Source organism: Hyperolius riggenbachi, chromosome 1, assembly GCF_040937935.1.
Source record: "Hyperolius riggenbachi isolate aHypRig1 chromosome 1, aHypRig1.pri, whole genome shotgun sequence".
Lineage (NCBI taxonomy): Eukaryota > Metazoa > Chordata > Amphibia > Anura > Hyperoliidae > Hyperolius > Hyperolius riggenbachi.
The window spans coordinates 446,012,918-446,037,805 of NC_090646.1; the positions used below are offsets into that span (position 1 = coordinate 446,012,918).

The window sequence follows — 24,888 nt, forward strand, 5'->3', positions numbered from 1 at the left end:
GATGCTGAAGACTACAACAGGCAGGCAGGGAGATTACTCTCTGGAAGAAATGCTGCTTTTTACAGTGCTTATCCAAGTTAACAAATCTTGTCTTCCAGCTGCCCTGTCTATTCAGAAAAGCAACAGCTGTCATAAATTAAGGCTGCACTTTATCTTATGCTTCCTAAAATAAGAATCACATTTTGAGAGTTGGTCATAAAGCCTGCTTTGAAATCATTTGCCATTTTCACAAAAAAGATATGTATGCTGTAATTCAGTGGTATGCAAGATATTCTGTACTTTAGTTTAAAGCATATGTAAAGAAAAAAAATGTTATAGCCAAATTCCTTTCCCCAAACATGAAATTGTTGATACTAAAAAAGGCCCTGTAAATAATTTAATTTGATTCTTTGTCTAGTGGTCACATGACAGTCGCTGGGCTCTTCCTGCTGCCCTACACTGGCCAAAGGAAAGGGATGTGGCCCAGGCTCCCAGAAGGCCTTGGAAAGCTGGCACCACAAAATCTAGGAAGGATAATAGATTTTCCCAGCTTTCCCAGCTCAGTTAGCCCATTTATTCACATATAATAATTGGAAAACATTACAGTGTATGGCCAAGTGCAGAATGGACAAAGATGAAGAAACTTATCCTTCTAGTGGATGTCGATCTGAGTGAACATACATTACCCCACCCTGTGGTTCATTAGACTGCAAAACAAAAGGTACATATACATACTTCCAGTTTTCCCACTGAATAGACAGGTGTCTATTTACACTCTACTTTTGGAAACCTTATTGCTGATGAAAAAGATCAGTTAGACCATGTTCAGTGTGTCGGTGGAATTATTTAGGCACTGATTTTTTTTAGTCATGCTTAATTATGCAAACCATGCTTCCCTACAACTTCTTAGAAAACTCCACGGTCTTGTTACTGTGTATCTGGGATCGGTTTACATACTACAGTTTACCATCGCTAGTCTAGTTTAGGGGACCCAGCAGTAAACATCATTGGGAACAGTTCTTCAATCACAGCTCCCTATTTAGCACGAAGCAGTGTGATTGGCCGAATAGCGTGGGAGGAGTTTACTACAACCTATCTAAATCCTAAGTTTGAGAGGGTGCTGTCCACCTAATCACATTTGCGGAATTTCCCTACGAACTAGGTCCACTTTACCATCCTAATGTTACCTGTATGTTGGTGCAGTGGAAAGGCAAATCTAGGCAAATGTCACATTATTGCCTCACTTGGCCTATCAAGCATGAGCACTTCTACCTCCCCTTTCCCTTCATTGGCTGAACTACAGAATTTGTTGAACAGGATTTGCAGAGGCTAATCAGATTCTAGAGCTGTGGATTAAGTAGCTGATTGCTGTTCAATTATTTAAGCTGCCAGCTAATTAATCGTAACTTCCTGAATCTGATTATTTATTATTCAGTATTTATTTCTACTGACTACAAAATCTCAAAAGTGCTGCCACATTAAAAAGTAAGCTACTGAAACAAAGTCTGAATAAAAGAAATCTTGCAATCCATATTGTATATAGATGTTCCCTAGAAATAATATTTTTTTCCTGTGTAGCTGCAGGAGATTGTTGGGAGATTAGTCCCATGAAATGAATCTCCCAGCGGTGCCCCTATAATGGAAAAAAATCACCTCAATGAATGACTTTTGAGCAATTGATTTTCTTCTCCATCCAAGTCTATGTAAAAATCCAGAGGAGACTTATAAAAAATGATTTGTTATAACACGGAAAAAAATCAGCAAAGAACTTTTCAATAAATGCAGGCTAGGTCTGTAGGACCAGTTCTCCAGTGCAAGAGAACCTTTTATTAAATCAGATCTAACATGGAAAATAAAGGAAACCTCTTAGGTTTAGGACCAGAGAGGCCTGGCTACTGCAATATGGGTTTAAATATGTGACCAGGATATAACGTTATTATAGCATATAAATATCACAACAATAAAGATTACCTAAAGTAAAAGTAATGTGGCCAGTGTATCTTACCTATGGCTTCTTCCAGCCCCCTGTAGTCCTTCAGGTCCCTCACTGTCATTCCATTGCTGACCCACTCAGCAGCTGTGCCCCTCCGAAAACTGGCTGACTGAGCCAGATGTAAAAGACAAAGACAAACACTTATATAGCACTTTTTTCTTGGCGGACTCAAAGCGTCAGAGCTGCAGCCACTAGGACACGCTTTATAGGCAGTAGCAGTGTTAGGGAGACTTGCCTAAGGTCTCCTGCTGAATAGGTGCTGGCTTACTGAACAGGCAGACCTGAGATTCGAACCCTGGTCTCCTGTGTCAGAGGCAGAGTCCTTAACCACTACAGTATCCAGCCACTCCTTTAACTATCCAGCCACTCCAAAGAAGGAGGTACATATATTCATTTTCAAATATAAAAAAAGTCATTCAGATACATTAATTACAACCGGACATCAAAAGGTGTACATGCAAAAAAGGCGGTAGGTAAACTTGGGCACCCAATAGTACAATATTGGTATATTTGCCGATATTCTACTATTACTCTGAAAATGATGATAGTAGTATCTATGTTAAATACTGATATTCGAACCCAGGTCTCCTGGGCAGAGCCCTTAACCATTACAATATCCAGCCACATGTAGGCTCTGCACAAAAGGGGACAGCTGCTGAATGGAACAGAGTGGAATCAGGGGTGTAACTAGAAATCATGGAGGCCCCCCAACAAGACTTTGATGAGGCCCCCTTAATGTTCAAAACCCTTCCATTGCCTCCCATTGGCGAACCTCACAGCCTGGGGGCGCATCTTACAGGGGTCATAAAACAAGTTTGACCATCAAAATCTTCACACCCATAACATGAGTAACCATAAAACACCTGGAGTATCGGATGGAGGGAAGGTTATTTGGTGGGGCCCCCATACCTCTGGGCCACCCTGCAGTGGTAAGGGCTGCTCCCCTGTAGTTACGCCCTTGAGTGAAATGACAGTGCGGGACCACAGGGGGCTGGAAGAAACCCCAGGTAAGTTAAACTTGCCACACTACTTTCACTTTTGGTTTCTTTTAACAGTAAAATATATAGGTTCATATGTAATTCACTTTTTCTCCTAGGTGATATTTTAACAACTTGACATAAAATGCCCTTTAAGCCAACAGCAAGCAAGAAAATACTCAAAATAAATTTGATAATAATTTTTCACCAACTTTTGGGTACTTTTTAAATTATAAAATGCTGAAAGTTAGTTTAAAGAGAACATGAAAATGATCTCCTAGGAGAAAAAAGAATTGCGTATGGGCCATAGCTTTAATATATCAAGCTAGTACACATTAAAATAAATTGTTTTGCAATATATGAAGAATATAAAATGTAGTGGCTAATTTACCGTATCTAGTACACCTATGGAACACCAGAAGCACATGTGAAGGCAGACTGTTGCCTCCTCAGAGGCTCAACAAGAGGTAGTAGTCACAGTTTAGTACATTTTTTCCACGTATGTACCGTAGATGCACAGTATGTTTACAGCAATCTTTCATAAAATTATCACCTGAAACAATCACTAATGAGTGTTTAAAGCAGAGTATGTACCGTACATATGCTACTGATGCAACACATGAAAAAGATCCTTTATCGGATGAGTATGAAGTAAACCTAACAGCTGAAATAATTTCCCAAGACCAATTTTTTGTCAAGGGCAAAACTGCATTCATTGCCTTCTTAGGAACAGTGCAGCCTGCTGTATGTATCCTCAGGCAATGTCATAGAATACAGCAGAGGCACACTTCCACGTTTAGCTATAAGGGAATGGGAGGCGTATTAAACCTGGAAATAGGCTGCAAATTCCCACAGTGGCCGACTGTTGGAACTTTTTCTTGTTTACTAAATGTCTTGTTCTTCTAAATGTGCCTAAAAATACATTGAAAAAAGGTCTGCCTTGGAAAGTAAAGTAGTTACTGCTGGCAAATAACTCTGTCTCGGGTTTCCTTTAAATGAGGATTCTTATCAGATTCAACTGAAAACATGCTTTTCATTCAGAAACTATGATAACTAATGCCGCATAGTTATAAAGGAAAAATCATCGTAGGTGAAAATATTCTGAACATTCAAAAATTATTCAGGCTCATCCCATTTTGGAAACATCATCGCCTCTTGCTAAATTATTTAATTCTTAGTTATATAAGAGATAAAGCCCTATAATGTTAAAATAAAATAATTTTTTTTTTGCACGTAAAATATTACATTGACTCAATTACTTAAACCCTTTATTATGCTATTTGAAATTTAGCGCTGGTACATTCCATTCTATTGATTACTTCAAACTCAGTGACTCAATGACCAAGTTTGTGAGCTTTGGGGTCCTTGGCATCAATAATTAAAATTTTCCCATTGAAATGAAACACATTTGATTGGCTGTTTTGGCTCCACACACTTTTTTAAATGTGAACCCCAGTGACCTAATGACCAACTATACGAAGCCTCCGCCATTAACTGTGTAGGAATGGCAGCAATTTAAATATTCCCATTGAAAATCAATGGCATGTGGAGAGTGATAGGCCTACTTGGGTAGATATAGAAAGCCACCTTATCTCCCCTATTAACATCAAGAACCTCCTCTGGCTCATACCAGCACATCGCACTAGGATTGACAACCCTATTATAAAACATTCCCTTCAAGTGTGGGATAGCTGCAAATACTCTGGGCGTTTAATATCAGCCCATAGGCTGCTCCTGTCCTTCCTGGGTAACCCTTCATTCCCGGCAGCTTTAAAGTCTACTGGTTCATACCAATGGTGGATCTCTGCCAATCTCCATAGGATCCAAGAGCTAGTCACTGATGCTGGTGTTAAATCGTTTGCGTACCTACGAGAAAAATCTGCAATTCCCCCCTCCGAGTCATTTCGATACATGCAAATATCCCATTTTGTAAAGCAGCACATTGTAAACGTAGATTCCCTGACGAGTAGAACCCACTTTGAAAACATTTGTGGCTCTAACCCCCGTTCCTCAGGGATTATCTCACTCATATACAGGGAAATCACGCTTTCCCGCTCACAAAGTAAACCCTACTATATACTCCAATGGGAAAAAGACTTAGGCCTGCAGATTGACTACACCGACATATGTGACATCTGGGACAACATCCCTAGGATATCAATAAATGCAGACTTGGTTGAGGTAAATTATAAACTTCTACTTAGATGGTATTTAGTTCCTCAGAGAGTAGCCAAATATAATGCGAGGTGCTCAGGTGGTTGTTTCAGGGGATGTGACACGGCCGGATCCTTCGCCCACATATGGTGGACTTGCAAAAAAGTGCGTAGGCTATGGATCAGAGTGTGTACATGGGCTTCATCTCTGATTAATGCTCCGGTTCCACGGAAACCGCTCCATGTCTTACTGGGTTGTCCCTATCCACACCTAACTGCCGCGCAGAACGCTCTTCTCAATTATATTTTCACTGTAACAAAAATTAAAATAGCAGCAGCTTGGAACACCCGGTCTCTATGCTTTGAAGCTATCAAGCACCGACTTGGCAATTTACTGTTCTTTGAGAAGCTGAGGGCCCGTATGAATGACAGCATGAAGAAATTCCACAAAACCTGGGATCCCCTTATCAACTTGCACTGGTACGTACCCAATGAGCTTGTATTTAAATGACCCTCGTCTCTGGACCCTTTCGCCGCTGGGCTCTCTTGCCCACCCTTCTAACTTTCCCCTTCTGCTCTTACCTATCTGCTCCTCCTTTCCCTACTTCTGACTTCTCTCTTCTCTTACCCTCTATACCCAACGCAGAGATAGTAGAGATTTACAAATACAGTTGACAAACATTCCTCAAACCGCTGAAGAAGTGTAACTTGCACTTCCTACACTCTATGCCTCACCTAAGTGACTCTTTATTGTACTCAGTGCTCAGCTTAAAGTAACTCATGCTCACCATAACATATAGGCAGGCCTGATCTCACTGGAGGACAGGCCCTTTATCTAATGAGTACAGATTGTGTTGTTAGGGATAGTCTCCACCCGGCCGTGAATGGTTGATGTAGGATGGAAGACTCCCCCTCTATTACTGTATTGGAGTCCTTTCTATACAATCTCCAATGTTCGCATTTCCATCAGAATCCAGATAAACCCCGAAGGAGGTGAAACAGATAACTCATAAGCCCTCTTATTGCCCCTCCTAACCATTTGACAATGTTAAATATTGTAGTAAAGCGCTCAATTGTACATGAATGATTAAATTCCTTGTCCTGCAAGTACCCATCAAAAAAAAAAAAAAAAAAAAAAATCTATTCCTTTTCACAAACAGAACATCAGGGGGCGCTGTATGACTGATATTGTGGTGAAACCCCTCCCACAAGAAACTCTGAATACGTACTCCTGGCAGTTTCCTGTCTGCGAACCTTGTTGCACTGTGGGAGGTAGCTGTTTACAGCTGTTTCCAACTGCCAAAAAAACATGCAGCAGCTACATCACCTGCCAACAGTAAAAATGTCACCATGTCATAAATGTCAGAATGTAAATCAGGGATTTAAAATATTTTACAATGGGCAAACACTGACTAAATCATTTATACATAATTATTGTAAAAATGAAGCACTTTTTTTTATTACATTATTTTCACTGGAGTTCCTCTTTAAGTGTGAATTGAGCCATAGGAAACCATGGGCATTACTTTGAAAATCAGTTGTCCTTTCAGTTATACAGTAACTGAGAGCAACTGATTAAGTGTAAACGGGGCCTAATTGTTAGAATTACTTGCCTATGTAGCAAAAAAATATATTCATTCATTTACTTATCATTGTCTTATCCTCCACTGTAAACTAATATTATAGATGGAGTAAACTTTTAATAACGCTTATGCAGTCCATATGAGGAAACTTTGTGAAAATGTATTTAGTCAAATTTGTTTTGTAAAAATGTCTAACTGTACTGAAAATAATGTATTCTGCTCATAGGCAGGCACTGGTGACACACATCCACTACATGTGACAAATGGAAAACAATTGTGTCATGTTGAAAGCAGCTCCTGTAAAGTGTTTGCTGTTCTTTGTTAGAACAGCAGAGGGCATGTCTATGACATATCACAATACTTCAGGCTTCTCTAGCTGTGACACTACAAAGCTCTGCTGAACTGACGGATAAAAACATACACTGACTGCACAATGAAAAAAAAATGAGGACACTCAGGATTTCTCAGGAGACGGTACATCAAAGTACATTTCATACATCACTTAGACATTGCCTGGCATCTTCTACGCTCTCACCGAAGTCACCTGTAATCTCTGGCAAGGACATGGAATGCATTAACACAAACTCTGCAAAGGAGAGCAAATTCATTTTTCAATCACTATTTATAAGTGTGTGAGGAGACAGATGAGCAAGACCAGGTTATTTTTTGACATACTGTATGATGTTTTATTTTTAGCACCGTGCACCTCAAAGTGAACTTGACCCCAAATTTGCAAAGTGGTTCAATTTCCCAGAATCACCAGGTGCCTACATTTGTTGTGTGCAGTGCACATGGCACCTCCACCTCACAGTGTGCTGTTTAAGTGACCAATCTCACTGTGTCCACTTGGAAGCACCTACCGTTGTTCTCCGAAAATAAGACAGGGCCTTATTTTCATTTTTGCTTCAAAAGATGCAATAGGGCTTATTTAAGGGTGATGCCTATTTTTCCCATAAACAACATTCTTTGTTCTTGGAAAAAATAACTCAATATTTATTTAAAGGAAATCTAAAGAGGAAAAAAAGCTTCCTTCCAAGACCCTCTGGCCAACAGAAGCAACCCCCTCAAAGCTGGCCGGCCATGCGCTTCCTCTGCTACTGTGCATGCGCAGAATGCTCCCAGCAACAGGAGTGTGATCAGGGTGCACGTGGCTTGGGGCATGTGATGTAGCCTATGACTGGCCAGCTTTGAGGGGCTCACCACTGCTGGCTGGAGGGTCTCAGAAGGACAGCACAGGCACAGGATGGCTCCAGGAGACTGCAAGTAAAAACTGCTTTTTTTTTTTTCACTTAACCACTTCAGGACCACAGGGTTTTCCCTCTTCAGGACCGGAGCAATTTTCACATCACACTCCTCCCATTCATTTGCCAATAACTTTATTGCTACTTATCACACTGAAATGATCTATATATTTTTTTGCGGGACAAACTAGGCTTTCTTTGGGCAGTACTTTTTGCTAAGAATTTTTTTATTTATATGCATTTTGCAAGGAAGAAGTAGAAAAAAAAAATCACCATTTCTCAGCTTTCAGCCATTGTAGTTTAAAAATAAAATGTGCTATTGATGATGAAACAGACATTTTTTTGCCCATTTGTCCCGGTTAGTACGACATTTAAATTGTGTCCCTAGTATAATGTATGGCAATAATATTTTATTTGGAAATAAAGGTGTCTATTTTTCCGTTTAGTTTTTTTTTTTTTATATTATAATAATAATTCCAAGCCTTTATTTACAAAAGCCACAGTATTATACCCTCTTGACATACATATTTAAAAATTCCCTAATTTAACTGTTTGTATATATTTTTTTAAATGGTGTAATTTTTTTTATTTTTTGTTTACAAATGTTTTATTTTGGTAACTATGGGGAGGGGAGGAAGGGGCTAAAAATAATAATAAAAAAAAAACCTATTTAATTCTCCTATGGATTTGTGTTTTAGGGTGTATTTGGATGTATTTTTACTTTTTGGCCACAAGATGGTGCTCAACTAAGTTCCGTGTTGAGTAAATATAACACGGAACCAAATGTTTACATATGTTTTTGTCGGATTTTTGTTACTCAGCACTGCAAAAAGCTGTAAGTCATCGGAAACACAGTGATCAGCGATGGAAACAGCTGTTATTCATTCCCCGATCACGGAGAGACAGGATAGCGGCGATTGCGGACGGGAGACAAGCGGCGATCGTGAGCGGTGTCGGTAAATAAACAGTAAGCTTATCTACTCCCCTGAGCCTGTAGTGAAGTTCTGTGGGGAGTAGATAAACGTAGCGCGGGTCCCCACGTGGTTAAATAACCCTTTAAAATTTACATCACATTGTGGAACACCTTCATAACTTTCCAAACCCAGAATTCTATCAAGAATTTCCCATAATTCACTCTATTTCATTTCTCCATGTAGAACAATCTACATTTACCAAGGTTCCAGCACTTGGAATCTTGCCAAAAGGTTTACAGCACAGTTGTGCATTTTGGGGTGCGTTATGCTATTTTTCTTTTTTACAATGACTATTGATTTCACAGAGAAAACATGTGTTGTGGGAAAGTAGTGCCGGTTGTTTCTTTCTCTTTTTTTTTAAGGCTATGTGGAATTGCAGATGTCTTCTGAAAACGCAGGGGCACCATAGACTGTCATTACATGCGTTTTTTTGTACGCTGCAAAATGCTGCAGTTTTTCTCAAGCGTAGCTCCTGCCAATGATTGGCCAATTTTACCACTCCCATGTAGTGTGAGAGCTTATCCACACAATCTGTTCCTAGTCTTTCAAATCTGTTGGTTTTCATGCTATCAAAATTGTATGTGTGCACCAGGTTTTATTGTTTTTGGTCTCAAGGTCTTTTGAATGTCATTCATTTGGGGGTGACTGCTTTCCTTGGTCAAGGGTCTATCTGTGCTGCTGAAAAAGTCTTAATTTTTACTTGTACAATATACACCATAAATGCATGGACACTATTTACATTGACTTTTTTTATGAACTGTAACTAGGGCTTATTTTTGGCGTAGGGCTTATATTTTTTGAGCATCCTTAAAAATCATACTAGGGCTTATTGTATATTTTCTTTCGTACTTGTCCACTGCGTTAACTGAAAATATAATTGCAACGTGATAAAATAATATTTTCATGGGGCTTTCCCATTTGGGGCTTGATTCACTAAACTGTGATAACTAAAATATCACACCTTATGAAAAGATATCACACCTTATACAATGATATCACACCTTATCAAAGTTATCGTGGCAGACAAGCCAAGGAAGGGTGAGTGCTGAACTATTTGTGATTGACTGCAATAGAGCAGACGCAAGCAGCCTCTCAGTGCAGCCTTACTGATCCCCTTTCCTCTACAATGGTGCTTTCCCAGTGGAACAAGCTAAGTGAACGGGGAAGGAGAACTTATATGGCAGCCATGCTGCAAGAGCTGGAGGATCAGATGTCAGGTACTTTTTGCTCTGGTCCTTGACTATCCCTTCAACTTTTATTGCTCCCCCATCCTGACTTCTCCTCCCCTTATCCTGGCTGACCCTTTCCCCTCCCCCCTCAGTAAGCTACAGCCAGTCACCTCTCTGCCACTCTCTCCCCTCACCTTCAGCGGGTTGCTGTAATTTCTCATCCATTCTCCCATCCCCTACAGTCGCCTCTCTCTGCCACCCTCTACTCCCCTGCTGCCACCTCTCTGCCACCCTTTCCTCACCTACTGTCACCTCTCTGCCACCCTCCCCCCCCTGCTGTCACCTCTCTGCCACCCTCCCCTCCTGACCCTCTCTGTCCCTCTCCCCTCCTGTCACCTCTATACCACCTTCCCCTCCTGACCCCTCTCTGCCTCCCTCCCCACCTGTCATCTTTCTGCCAACCTCCCCTTCCCTGACTGAGAACTGATATTAATCAATGGGCTAGTTCACACTTGAATGTGTTTTTCACATGCAAAAAAAAACAATTGACAGCAATGTAACACTGTCAGACAACTCATGCAAAACTGACACAGAAAACTGACAGACAAGTGTAGATCCAGCCTAAGTGCATCACAAGAAAGTGCAATGATATTGCTATCAGGGCCGGATTTGTACTTTTCAGCGCCCTAGGCCAGCTGTCACCAACCGCCCCCCCCCCCCCCCCCCCTAATTCTGTCCAACTCTGACTAGTTTGAACGGGCTCTCCTCTATGTTGCTGCTCTGCCCCCTGTTCAACAAAGAAGCAGTGCATGCTCTGCCCACTCCATGTATTTTTGCACTCCTGCCTGGATGCACAGCAGCCGGTAGCGTTTTGGGCATGCATAATTCAGAAATGATGCTCATGTATGAGCAGCACTTGTCAAGTACGCACACCCATAACACTCCCTCGGCTCCTGTGCACATCCGTACAGGAGTGTGAAATTACTAGAAGCCCCAGTGGACAGCGTTGCTTTTTTTACCTCTGTGCGACTTGCTGCCGTCAGAGCCACAAATAGGGGACAGTGTACCGCAATGGAGAGAAGCTCATTCACAATAGAGAACAGGTAAGTAGAAAGGATCCGACACTACCAGGGCTGTGGAGTGGGTCCAAAAATCCACCGACTCCGACTCCTCAGTTTAGGATTCCACCGACTCCGACTCCTCGACTCCGACTCCTCTAATTTGCATATTACAATTTTGTTGATTAACAGTATGTAACGTGAAATTCGTCTCTTAACTGCCAACGCTTAGGAATTTTACTAGACAACTGAAGTGAGAAGGATATGTAGACTACTATATTTATTCCCTTTAGACTAAAACTAGTCCTTGGTAAGAGTACTTGTAAAAGGTACAGACCGGAACAAAGAACATCTATCAGGCCCTAGGCAATGTAACTGTGGGTACATGTAAGAATGATGTGCAGTTACCCTGCAGGGTAGGGATGCTCATTCGGATTCCACGGAAATGCAATTTCCGAAATTCCGATCGGAAATTGCATTTCCACATCAGAATGCGGAAATCGGTAATGCAAGTGTGTTAGGCGGATTTCCGCCGGAAATCGCGGAAATTTCCGCCGGAAATCGCGGAAATTCTGCCCGAATTTAACATCGATTTTCTCAAAAACTATAAGGTCTTTTTGAAAACTTTTTTTTGCATCTTATTCAGAAGATTCAGTTTAATAATCCCTGAAAATTTGGTGTTTCTAGGACTTAAGGGGGATTTGCTATTAACTGCTAAAGTCGGCGGATTTTTACTGTAATGTAAAATGCAGAAAATCCGCATCTGCTTATTTTCTGCATTTACATTACAGTAAAAATCCGCCGACTTTAGCGGTTAATAGCAAAGCCCCCGTAAGTCCTAGAAACACCAAATTTTCAGCGTTTATTAAGCAGAATCTTCTGAACAAGATGCAAAAAAAAGTTTTCAAAAAGACCTTATAGTTTTTGAGAAAATCGATGTTAAAGTCGGACGGAATTTCCGCGATTTCCGGCGGAAATTCCGCATTGGAATGCGGAAATTGGTAGCGGAAAGCGGAATCGGTATTTGGCAATGGCGGAATGCGGATTTACCGCGGAATCGGAAATTGGCATTTCCGACCATCCCTAACTGCAGGGGAATGAGGAGATTCTTCCTCTATTACACATCTGAACATGGATCAGGCCCTAGGCAATGTGACTGTGGGTACATGTAAGAATGATGTGCAGGTACTCTGCAGGGGAATGAGGAGATTCTTCCTCTACTACACATTCTTCATGCACAATCTGAACAAGGTTTATGGGTGAATAGACAACACCTCTGTGTTCAATGTGCACATCAGTGGATTCCCTGCAGCTCTGTGGAGAGTGCATATGTAGAGTATAGTACTTCTGTGTAACAAAGTAAACCTGAGACAGATGAAATTAAAGTTTTATACATACCTGGGGCTTCCTCCAGCCCCCTTCAGGCTAATCAGTCCCTCGCTGTCCTCCTCCGCCACCTGGATCTTCTGCTATGAGTCCAGGTACTTGAGCCAGTTGGGCGTAGTGTGCATGCACACACTCCGCCGCCGGGAGCGTACTACACCTGCGCAGCACTATTATGCAGGTGCAGAATGCTCCTGGCTGTGGAAGCGGCACGTAGCCAGACTGCTCTGACTGGCTGAATTACCTGGACTCATAGCAGAAGATCCAGGTGGCGGAGGAGGACAGCGAGGGACCGAATGGCCTGAAGGGGGCTGGAGGAAGCCCCAGGTATGTATAAAGCTTTTCTTTTAATTCGCCTCAGGTACCCTTTAATTCATAGTCACCAAACCAAATTTTAACAACATATCAATTTATTTGATTTCAAATTTATTTGATTTCACCTACATACATTTGCATAAATCAGCATCACTGCAGAATTATTTCCATCTCATTGACCATCTCTATTAGTGACACGGCTACACATTAGGCTTTATACTTACAGCATAGATGTTATTTTGTATATATAAGAGATTCCTGTGTACACATCATGTATACAGTCACAATCAGATGTGTATATCTGACTTTTTTTTGATTGGTTTATTTCATTTTTGTGGACTGAACACAGCTATTACTGTATAAATATACTGTATATATACATTATTTTTAATGACTATTATCTGAGAAATAGAACATTTTATCATATTTTCTATTTTAATCACAGTTACAAATTCATTAGGAGTCGGAGTCGGTGCATTTTTTCCCGACTCTGACTCCAGGCACCCATAATTGCTCCGACTCCACAGCTCTGGACACTACACACACTGGCATAGATGTAGCGTAATGCTAGGTACACACAATGCAATTCTGACAGATTTACTGTCAGATCGATTATTTCCATCATGTCTGATCTGATTTCCGATCAATTTTTTGATCAATTTGCTGTTCACTTCTATGAAAAATCATTGCGAAAATTGATTGGAAAGCAGATCAGACATGTTGGAAATAGTCGATCTGACAGTGAATCAGTAAATCATGATTATGCACTTGTAGATAGCTGCGTATACTTTTGATTATGCACTTTGCACCCTAAGCACTTTATTATTATAGCCCTGACGATGGCTCTCTCTTAAAGGAGCCGAAACATGTCGGTTAGGTGGAGGGTTTTTCCTATGTAGAAGTTACTCAGCATAAAATACTTCAGTGCCTAGTATTGGGATAGATAAGGTTTGACTATATATTGAATTAGTCTTCCTTAACCTACATTCTTTTTGTCCTTAAACTACCCAACTAGGTTTATGTGAATTTGATCATGAACATTAGATTGAAACAACGTTTTTAATGCAATAAAATTAAAAGTTATATTTTAGGTGGTCTTGTTTAAGGTCTGCGAAGTGTGTGAAACTGACAGTAAATCTGTCAGAAAATTGCATCATGTGTACCTAGCATAAGCTCAAGTGTACTTTACACAGTGACAATTTAGCACTTAGGACAGATCTTAAAATCAGTCAGCAGGAAGTTTTGTAACAGAATAACACTTTATATTGGATAACCAAAAGAAAAACAGTGAGCCTTTGGCTAATGAGCCATCTTCAGACTTTGTTCCTGTATACAAGATGTTAGGGCACCCAGCTATATATACAGTCAGCAGGAGATGCATTGATTGTTTTGTAAAAATAAATACATGTAACACAGTTGTCATTCTGTTTCAAAACATCCTGCTTTCACTGATGGCTAACACAGTACAATGCTTTGCTGGCAAAAAAAAAAGTCAGGAAAGAGTTAAACTATAGCACAAAGAATGTTGCTGTCATTCTCTAGGAGAAAAAAAACAAGTCATAAATTAAACAGATCTGAGGTCTTTAACAGCACTGACCTACTAGTAATAAACTAACAGTCAGGGAGAGGAGAGAGCTACTAATTCCTGCCTGTGAATGTGTGCTGCATGAAAAAAACTAATCCAAACTCAAGAGTTCTGCTACTTAAGCCCATATATTTTTCTTCTCACAGCAGATTTTTGTCCCCTCTCATCATACAGAGGACATGATCATCAGGTGAGGTTACAGCAGATGCTGACTTTCATAACATACACTTTGCACAAGTGAGAGAGATGCAGGGATCTCTGGAATTCAGGCAGCCCAGAGTAAAGCAGGAGAGGTGATTTACTTTGACATGTGACCTCTTATCTCTCCAAGTCCTGTGCCCTGCTGATTTTTATTCGCCCTAAGCCATGGCCTTTGTGGCCTTACCAAAAATCCGGCCCTGATTGCTATGGGACTGTCACACTGAGTGCAGTGCGGCGTGCCTACAGTGCGTTTACAGGGTAATGTGTGAATTTAAAGTGGCTGCAAGGAATACTTTAATTGGGCTGTATACCTCATTGTCACAACAAAATGCTAACACAATACGACTTGTGAAAGGAGCCTCTGTATTTCACCTATAAGATAATGTCACACACGTACAGTAACTAGGGTCATAACTACAGCCATGCCAGTCCACGAGTTTGCTATGGGACTTCACAGCATGGGAGCTGGCAACAGTTCCTCACTTCACAGTTACTGTATGAGAACAGGCATCAATTACAATTAGCGGAGTACTTTGAGTATAAGACTGCCATGAAACTGATTAGTATGCTGCTCTAGACTGATTCATGCTGTTTTAGAAAGTCTAATCTTGCTAGAGGGAAGCAGGACAAAATCAGCATTCCATTGCTGGAGCAGACGGAGATTCGGTCCTACCCGCACTATAACTCGGGCAAACTGTAACGGACACTGTGCACATAATAACATGCTTGTAATTTTTATAGCATGAGGGTTGCTATGGTAACATGCTTGTTAACGCATGTTAACGCAACTTGTTATCCAAAAACGTGGTGTACAGAGTACATTTAGATAACGTAGTTTGTTACGGATGTGAATATGCCCATATAACTGTATGGGCAGCGCATTCACATCCAACAATGCTGCTCCCAGCTATGCGCACAGGGTGAACACACCCTTAAAGTGAATCTGAGGTGAAATAAACTGATGAGATAAAAAATTATATTTATCCTCCTACTCCTAAAAATGACTTTTTTAAGTATCCCAGGGTTTTCTTTTATATTTAAAAATGTACAAAGTAGGTTGAATGTCTATAATCAGTGTCAGCCTATTTAGTTTCCCAGAGTTAGAAAAAGGTCAATAGTTCGTGTATTATATCTCTCCCTGCCCTCAGAAGTTGCATTCTGGCAGGAAAACTTTTATGGCTGTAATTTGCTTATCAGTGATGGTTACTATATATTTCCGACAAGACAGAAGCTGTCACTTCCATGCCTAGAAATTAACTCTTTCAGGCAGCAAAATAAAAAAAAAGAAATACAGCCTGGTTATTAATGTTTTGCACTGTACATACTGTACACTTGTTTATTTCATCATGTCACATATTGCATGTATTGCATCGGGTATACTTTAATTATTTCCATAAGATCTGATCATTACATTACATTACATTACAGAGCAGGTGCAGAGACGAGCAACAAAATTGATGCGTGGGATGGAAGGTCTCACTTATCAAGAAAGGTTAGATAAACTGGGTTTATTTAGTCTAGAGAAAAGACGCCTTAGAGGGGATCTAATTAACATGTATAAATACATCAGAGGGCAATATAATACCTTGGCGGATAAGCTTTTTGTCCCTAGGCCTTCTCAAAGGACTAGAGGACATGATCTGCGCATGGAGGAAAAACGTTTTAGCCATTTATTTAGGAAAGGGTTCTTTACAGTAAGAGTGATTAAGATGTGGAATGCATTGCCACAGGAAGTCGTTATGGCAAACTCTATACCTGCATTTAAAGGGGGCTTAGATGCTTTCCTTGCGTTGAAAGACATCCATGGCTACAATTACTAGGTAATGCCTAATGATGTTGATCCAGGGATTTTATCTGATTGCCATCTGGAGTCGGGAAGGAATTTTTCCCTTTAGGGGCTAATTGGACCATGCCTTGTAAGGGTTTTTTCGCCTTCCTCTGGATCAACAGGGATATGTGAGGGAGCAGGCTGGTGTTGTACTTTGTACTGGTTGAACTCGATGGACGTATGTCTTTTTTCAACCAAAATAACTATGTAACTATGTAACTATGTAACTACATTTGCTGGAAATTAAATTGGCCTTATTGAATGGTGTACTACTACTAGAGATGATCAATGAGACGCAAAAAAATTCTGAGTTGATACAGGATTATGCAAACGTATGCAATTTGAAAATGTACCAATCTAATCCCACCGAGGTGAGATTCATTGGTTCATTTTAAATCTGCATAAATCACCATACAAAATGTACATAATCCTCCATCATGTCACAATTCTTTGACAAATCCGATGGTTCTACTCTGTATAATAGCATGGATTTCAAGAGTGACATACTGTGTAGTCCTGCTTTGGTTCATTCTGTCCTGCAATACTGGAGTATTTCATCACACATCATAAGTTTGGTTTACAAAAGAAAAATAATGAATAATGCAGCATTCTTGCAACACTATGAAAACGGAGTAAAAGGTTACTGGAGAAATTAAAATAGAAACGCTATCAGGCTTTCATTCCTGTCTGGATTTCTTTGACTGACATTACTCCTCAATTCCAGTCTCACAAAGAAAGGTTAGTGAGGCAACATCTATCCAATGGGAACACAGACAACAAAAAAAGTGGCGTGGTCAAAGGTTAGAATATAGGCAAAGCTTTTATTAATCACTATCTGTGTGCCTGTTGAGAGTTTTTTTCCCACTCCATGTCTCAGCAACAGTACTGACAGGAAATCTCCCCAATGAAACAAGCTGCAAATAAACCTGCCAGAGGTCCTAACACCGCCCCAGTCTTAAACGATAATGGTAAAAAAAAATGTTTTGGATGATTTACACAGTTTATGTCTATAAATGTTGTTTACAATTTTAACATTTTCATGCTCTAATTTGTGACCTTTTTTAAGACATAAAAGTTACAGCAAATGCTTTTAAAACCATGAGCTGTAAAATAAAAAAAACATAACAAAACAAGTCAAACGTCAGTAGCAGTTCACACGGTACAATGATCGAGCATATGAAAAAATCTAATCAAAATCATATCTCAATCAGTTTTGTAGGAATATCCAATAAATACCTAATCAGGCATGGTGGAAATTTCAATTACGTTATACTACAAAATGTAATGTTAAAAAAATAAAAATAGAACAACAATATGTGGGCACAGTATTATTATATATGTCATTAATTGAGGTTTAGCCCAACTTTAGGCATACCCAAACTGATATGACATCACAAAATAACATGAGTACCTTCACTACCAAGCCTCCTTGCGCTAATTTTTTTTTATTTTTAAATCTTGCATTGCAATACAGTACTTAAAAAAACACTGTGCTTTTGTATATGCAAATACGGCAATGTGTGGCCCTCCTGAAAAGTATGTAGAAACCCGCACACTTTTCTCTGTCCGGAAGAAAGACACCACAGATAGACATAGTGCTGAAAAGTTCAAATGGTAATTCATTTTCTCCCCTGGGAGTTGAACAAACCAGATTCACCCTCACACTGTCATAGCTGCTGTTTACATTCCACATTGTAATTGCAGCTCTTCAGGTGCATACACACCTACCAACTGATGTTGCCCATCAGGGATCAGGACCCAATCCCCTTGGGTGACATCACTGGGCCGGCCCATACAGACGCCTGTCAGCTGTGAAGCTGACAACGTGTTCTGTTGCTATGCAAGGGGCGGAGGAACGATGGTGCGGTGTGTGCGGAATGTCAGCAGCGGGAGGGGGAGCAGCGCCTTCAAAGAAGATGGCTGACACTTGGCAGACTTTATTAAAGCGTGTGTACGAACACTGAAAATAAGAATCTAGCATGTGTACAGCAGCTCCCACCCCCTGGATGCGTTGACTCTCCATCACCCCTCTTCTGCCCCCCTAACAACAGAACTCATCTCGAACTGTCAACAAAGAGATCGGGTCCTGATCCGTGCCAGGCAACCTTCTACATATTTGTGAACCTAGTTTAAGACTGCAGGAATGTTCTATTTACCATTAGTATTACACATACAATTCATTATCTCATATCGTATATACTTGAGTAAAAGCCAAGGTTTTTTGCTCCTAAAATGCCCCCAAAGCAAAATCTTGATTTATCCTTGTGTCATACAGCATTATCTGGTGTCTAATATTTCCCCTTTCTTTCCCATAGAGTGTTCCCTGGTAGTCTAGTTGCCATCCTCCCTCCCCCATACCTGGTGCCTAGTGGTCTCCCTCTCCCATTGTTCCCTGATGGTCTAGTGGCTGCCCTTATTATCTTTTAGTCAGTGGCGTAGCTATGGAGCTATGGGCCCCAGTGCGAGTTTTACATTGGGCCCCCCAAGCACTCTATATGTAAAACTTGATACGGTGCGCCAAAACCTGCCAAGGTCATCCACAGTATTAGAGGTGCAAGAAGGGGCTGGAGAACAGTTTGTTAATGATCACTACTATTCAAAGCATCTATAGAAGTGATTATTACCACCACAGGACCAATAAACAGCTAATACTTTGGTTGAGGAAGAGCCCCATAGGGACCCTCTGGCCTAAGGGCCCAGATGCGGTCGCTACCTCTGCAACCCTATTGCTATGCCACTGCTTTTAGTTTATTTTAAAGGAAACCTGTAATGAATAAAAAACAGCCCTTGGGGGGTACTTACTTTGGGCGGGAAGGCCTTTGGAAACTAATGAGGCTTCACCCATCCTCCTCCGTCCCGGCGATCCAGTGCTGGAAGCCCCCGCACTCCACGTGCTGCAATATTTACTTGTTAGGCTCCAGTGCAGATGCAGTAGATGCTTTCCGATCGGGATCCGGAGAATATAGCCTGTGCAGTAGAGTGGACCCGATCAGGCTCGGCTATTTCTGCCGGAGCCTATCAGAAAGCCACTACTGCACCTGCGCTGGAGCCCTGAAGGTCAATATTGCTGCGCCCTGCTGAGTCTAGGTAGTACTTATCGGGGTAATTTTCAGGAAAGCCAGTGCTGGATCCACGAGACTACAGAGGACGGAGAAGCCATTTTAGGATCCTGAGGCTTCCCCCCTCAGGTTACCTTTAAAACAGGCATGTCAGACCGGTCCTTTCGAGGGCCGAGGTCCTCACACATTTTTGTTACAGCTCAAATTAATTGATGGGTCTGAATCAGGAAAGGCGTGGTCGATCAGGTAGAACACTTTCCTCTCTTTCTCAGTCCATCCTAAACACTGGCATGGATCTGGCCCTCCGGGCCTGGAGTTCCACACCTGTGCTTTAAAATAAGTTTTATTTCCCATGTGTATTAGAAAATCTACAGTGGTGCTGGAAACTTTGTCAACTCTTTAAACCTTTCTATATTTTTTGTGAATGTGACCTAAGGAATCATCTGATTTTCAAACAAGTCCTCAAAGTACACAAAGAAAACCTAGTTAAACAAATGACATGAAAAGATTATTTACAGCATAAAACCTACTACCAAAAAATTGGTAGCAGAACGACATTCAAACTGACAACTGAAGTGAGAAGAATATAGAGGCTTCCATATTTATTTCCTTTTAAGCAATACCAGTTGCCCATTGGATGCAGTAGTGTCTGAATCACACCAGAAACAAACATGCAGCTAATCTAGTCAGATTTGACCATATGTCAGAAACACCTAATCTGCTGCATGCTTGTTCAGGGTTGTTCAGCAACTGGTATTTCTTAAAATGAAATAAATATGGCAGCCTCCATATCCCTCTAGCTTCATTTGTCCTTTAACTGCTTGTCAGCCACTCCTGCTTATTTGCAGTGCTCCTGCAGCGATGTCTCGCATGTGCATCTGAGTGGGCGGCAGCTCGCTCTCATCGTGACATGCAGCGTTTATTTTATCGGGCAGTACCTGCACTGCTTGTCAACCGCTGACACTCTTGTGGTTACAAAGGCTCGGTTTCATTATTTTGCAGCTGGAAGGTGCTTAAACCTGTCAATTGGGCACCAGGCAATTGGGTGCTTTAATGCATTGTTTAGTCATTTGTGTGAAAGAGTCCTAATAAAAAAAACATTCTCCTATGACTTTCTGAAAGGAAACTCAAAATGTTTTCATTTTCTTAAAGTGGACCCGAACTCTGCACAGGACAGAAGGAAAACATAGAGAAATGCACCCTGTACAGTGGGTTGCAAAAGTATTCGGCATGTGAGAAGAGGATCGAAAATCATACATCATTCCAAACATTTTTTACAAATAAATAACTGCAAAGTCCCCACTTTGCAGTTATTTATTTGTAAAAAATGTTTGGAATGATGTGTGTAATTTGAATGAATGTGTGCGTAATTATTCGGCCCCCTGAGTCAATACTTTGTAGAACCACCTTTTGCTGCAATTACAGCTGCCAGTCTTTTAGGATATGTCTCTACCAGCTTTGCACATCTAGAGACTGAAATCCTTGCCCATTCTTCTTTGCAAAACAGCTCCAGCTCAGTCAGATTAGATGGACAGCGTTTGTGAACAGAAGTTTTCAGATCTTGCCACAGATTCTCGATTGGATTTAGATCTGGACTTTGACTGGGCCATTCTAACACATAGATATGTTTTGTTTTAAAACATTCCATTGTTGCCCTGGCTTTATGTTTAGGGTCATTGTCCTGCTGGAAGGTGAACCTCCGCCCCAGTCTCAAGTCTTTTGCAGTCTCCAAGAGGTTTTCTTCCAGGTTTGCCCTGTATTTGGCTCCATCCATCTTCCCATCAACTCTGACCAGCTTCCCTGTCCCTGCTGAAGAGATGCACCCCCCCCCCCCCCCCAAGCATGATGCTGCCACCACCATATGGTGTGTTCAGAGTGATGTGCAGTTAGTTTTCTACCACACATAGCGTTTTGCATTTTGGCCAAAAAGTTCAATTTTGGTCTCATCTGACCAGAGCACCTTCTTCCACATGGTTGCTGTGTCCCCCACATGGCTTGTGGCAAACTGCAAACGGGACTTCTTATGCTTTCTGTTAACAATGCCTTTCTTCTTGCCACTCTTCCATAAAGGCCAACTTTGTACAGTGCATGACTAATAGTTGTCCTATGGACAGAGTCTCCCACCTTAGCTGTAGATCTCTGCAGCTCGTCCAGAGTTACCATGGGCCTCTTGGCTGCATTTCTGATCAGCGCTCTCCTTGTTCGGCCTGTGAGTTTAGGTGGATGGCCTTGTCTTGGTAGGTTTACAGTTGTGCCATACTCCTTCCATTTCTAAATGATCGCTTGAACAGTGCTCCGTGGGATGTTCCAAGGCTTTGGAAATCTTTTTGTAGCCTAAGCCTGCTTTAAATTTCTCAATAACTTGATCCCTGACCTGTCTTGGACCTGTCTTGTGTGTAATTTGGACTTCACGGTGTTGTTGCTCCCAATATTCTCTTAGACAACCTCTGAGGCCCTCACAGAGCAGCTGTATTTGTACTGACATTAGATTACACACAGGTGCACTCTATTTAGTCATTAGCACTCATCAGGCAATGTCTATAGGCAACTGACTGCACTCAGATCAAAGGGGGCCGAATAATTATGCACACACCACTTTGCAGTTATTTACTTGTAAAAAATGTTTGGAATCATGAATGATTTTCGTTCCACTTCTCATGTGTACACCACTTTGTGTTGGTCGTTCATGTGGAATTCCAATAAAATTGATTCATGTTTGTGGCAGTAATATCACAAAATGTGGAAAACTTCAGGGGGGCCGAATACTTTTGCAACCCACTGTATGTATTCAGAGAGTTTAGGCTGTCTAATTCACCCTCATTTGTGTCTAATCTCAAATTGTAATTTGATCCTCCCATGTGTCACATGACTGCCTATGGCAGATACTCAGATAAACCCATTTGAAAGCACGGGTTGTAAACAATATGTCTGCTTCCATGAATCAGGAAGTAGAAACTGTGCAGATGTATTTTAGGATTTGTATGAGCTGTAACAAATAAATGTTTTTGTTTAAAGGTTATTATGCTGTTGTTTATCTTTTAGAGCAGAGAGGAGGTTTGAGTTCAGGTCCACTTAGGGCACAATCATACATGCATTTTGGGCATGTAAAAATGCATTAGATCATGTAGACCATGCTAACTAACCTCCTTGGCGGTTATCACGAGTCAAGCTCAGGGTGGAAAAAACAGTCAGGAGCAGTAATCCCGAGCGTGACTTGTGGTAGCCGCCGGCAGGACTGTGCAGAGCATAGTGCGCAGTAGGCGTTTTTACTTCCCTTCCCCGATGATCAAGACACCGACAGCCATTCTCCTTCCTGTCCTCCAAGTCTCTGCATCCCTCAGGTGAAATCGCCGTTAGTCGTCATGACAACGGATGGCAATCTCACTACAGGGTTACAGCGCCACCCGGAGGACAGAGGGAGAACTGCAGCACTGGATCCCAAGGGAGATGAGTAAATGTTGGGCTGCTGCAGTGTGATTTTTTTTTCCCGGTTTAGGGTCTAAAAGCCTGCAAAAAAATTTGTACCGCTTTTAAACCCCAAAATCCGGAAAGAATCAGACCGCTAGGGGTGTTAATGGGCTGGTCTGCCGACAAAGAAAAAACAAACTTGTAACATGCTGCTTTTTCTAAACGCGTTTTGCTTGTACATTTAAAAGTGTTGTACAGGGAGTTCCCAGCTTACGAACACCCGATGTACGAATGACCCGCTTATGTGAACAACCCGTCATGATGACAGGGACTCCCCTGTCCTGTGCCCCCAAGCCATGGTCAGCTTGTAGAGTATGTGCAACAGAAGCAGCAGCATTTGTCTCACCTGCTCCAGGGGCACCACCAGCGATGAGTGATCTCTTCTCACCCTCACTGTCCCTTCTAGTGCCATGTGGCAGCTTCTCCTACATGTTGAGTGTAATTACACGATCAGAAGGATCCGGCACTAGGGGAACAGTGAGGTTGAAAAAAGGTTGCTCATAGCTGGAGGTCCCCCCGAGAAGGTGAGACAAGCGCTGCTGATTTTGCTGCACATACTCTGAATCAGGCTGGAAAAGTGCAAGAGGGGACAAAAAGAGGCACGAAGGGAAAAACGAGGCACCAAGTGGAACAGAACAAGGCACAAAGGGAACACACTGAGGCACAAAAGGGACAGAATGGAGCACAAAGAGGACAGAAGGAAGCACAGAGGGGGGACAAAAGGTGGCACAAAGGGGACAAAAGGAGGCACAAAACAAAGAGAAAAGAAGGAGACACAAAGGGGGACACAAGTAGGCAGAAAGAGGACAAAACAAGACACAAAGGAGACAGGAGGAGGCAGAAAAGGGGACAAAACAAGACACAAAAGGGAACAGAAGAAGGCACAAAGAGACGGAAGGAGGCACAGGGGGACAAAATGAGGCACAGAAAGACATAGGTGTGGTAGAAGTAACAGTGGCATAGAGGGACACGGCGGAGGCATGGGGGGGGGGGGCAGAGATAGCACAGAGGGGGACACTGAGGCACATGGGGGATGGAAATAGGCTCAGGGGCCACAGAGGAGGTACAGGGGACACAGATGGCAGCGTGCTAACCTAAGAATAGATTCAGGTTAGGAATAGACCCACAGTCCCTATCTCGTTCGTTAACTGGGAACAACCTGTATTGCCCCTGCAGACATATGCATTTTAACACTTGGTAACCACATGTGGTATGCATTAGAATTGCACACATCAAAATGCCGACTTGTACATGTTCAAGTACCAATCAGTGATACAATCCTGTTTGTATGATCTTACCACTTCTATGTAATAAAAGGTTTACTCTTAGGGCTCGTTTCCACTATCGCGAATCTGCATGCGTCCAACGCATGCAGATTCGCACATGTAATGCAAGTGGATGGCCCTGTTTCCACTGTAGCGTTGTTGAGGTGCGTTTTTTTCAGCGGTAAAAAAACGCACAAAAGAGCCAACGAATTCGCCTGCGAGTGGAATGCATGCGAATCGCCGCTAATGTATTTAATAGGAAATTCGCATGCGGCTATGGTATGCGAATTTTCATGCGAATTCGCATGCGAATTCACATAGGTACCAATGTAATTCAAACAGGCAGTGACATGGTTAATTTCGCATACACCCTCACCTATGCGAATTCGCATGTGAATTCGCGGCAAAAAACGCGCAAAAATTCGCATCCGCATGCTAATTCATGGAATTTCAACAGCGGTGGAATCCAGGCGATTCTGCACCGCAATAGTGGAAACGAGCCCTCACTCAGTTTACTCTTTTGCTAAATAGATTTGGTAAGGGCTCGTTCCCACTGTTGCGACGCTTGTAAAAACGCATGCGGATGCGTTTCCGCATGCGTTTTTACCCGCGATTTCGCATGCGATTTCGCATGGCAGGGTGCCATGCGAAATTAAC

The 24,888-nt window shown here is 41.7% G+C and overlaps 1 protein-coding gene across 1 annotated transcript in view; it reads right to left on the reverse strand.

The window, feature by feature from the left end:
- Nucleotides 1-24,888, reverse strand: part of CABP1 (calcium binding protein 1) — a 70,738-nt gene that overhangs the window by 38,357 nt on the left and 7,493 nt on the right. The gene's annotated exons all lie outside the window — the stretch shown is intronic.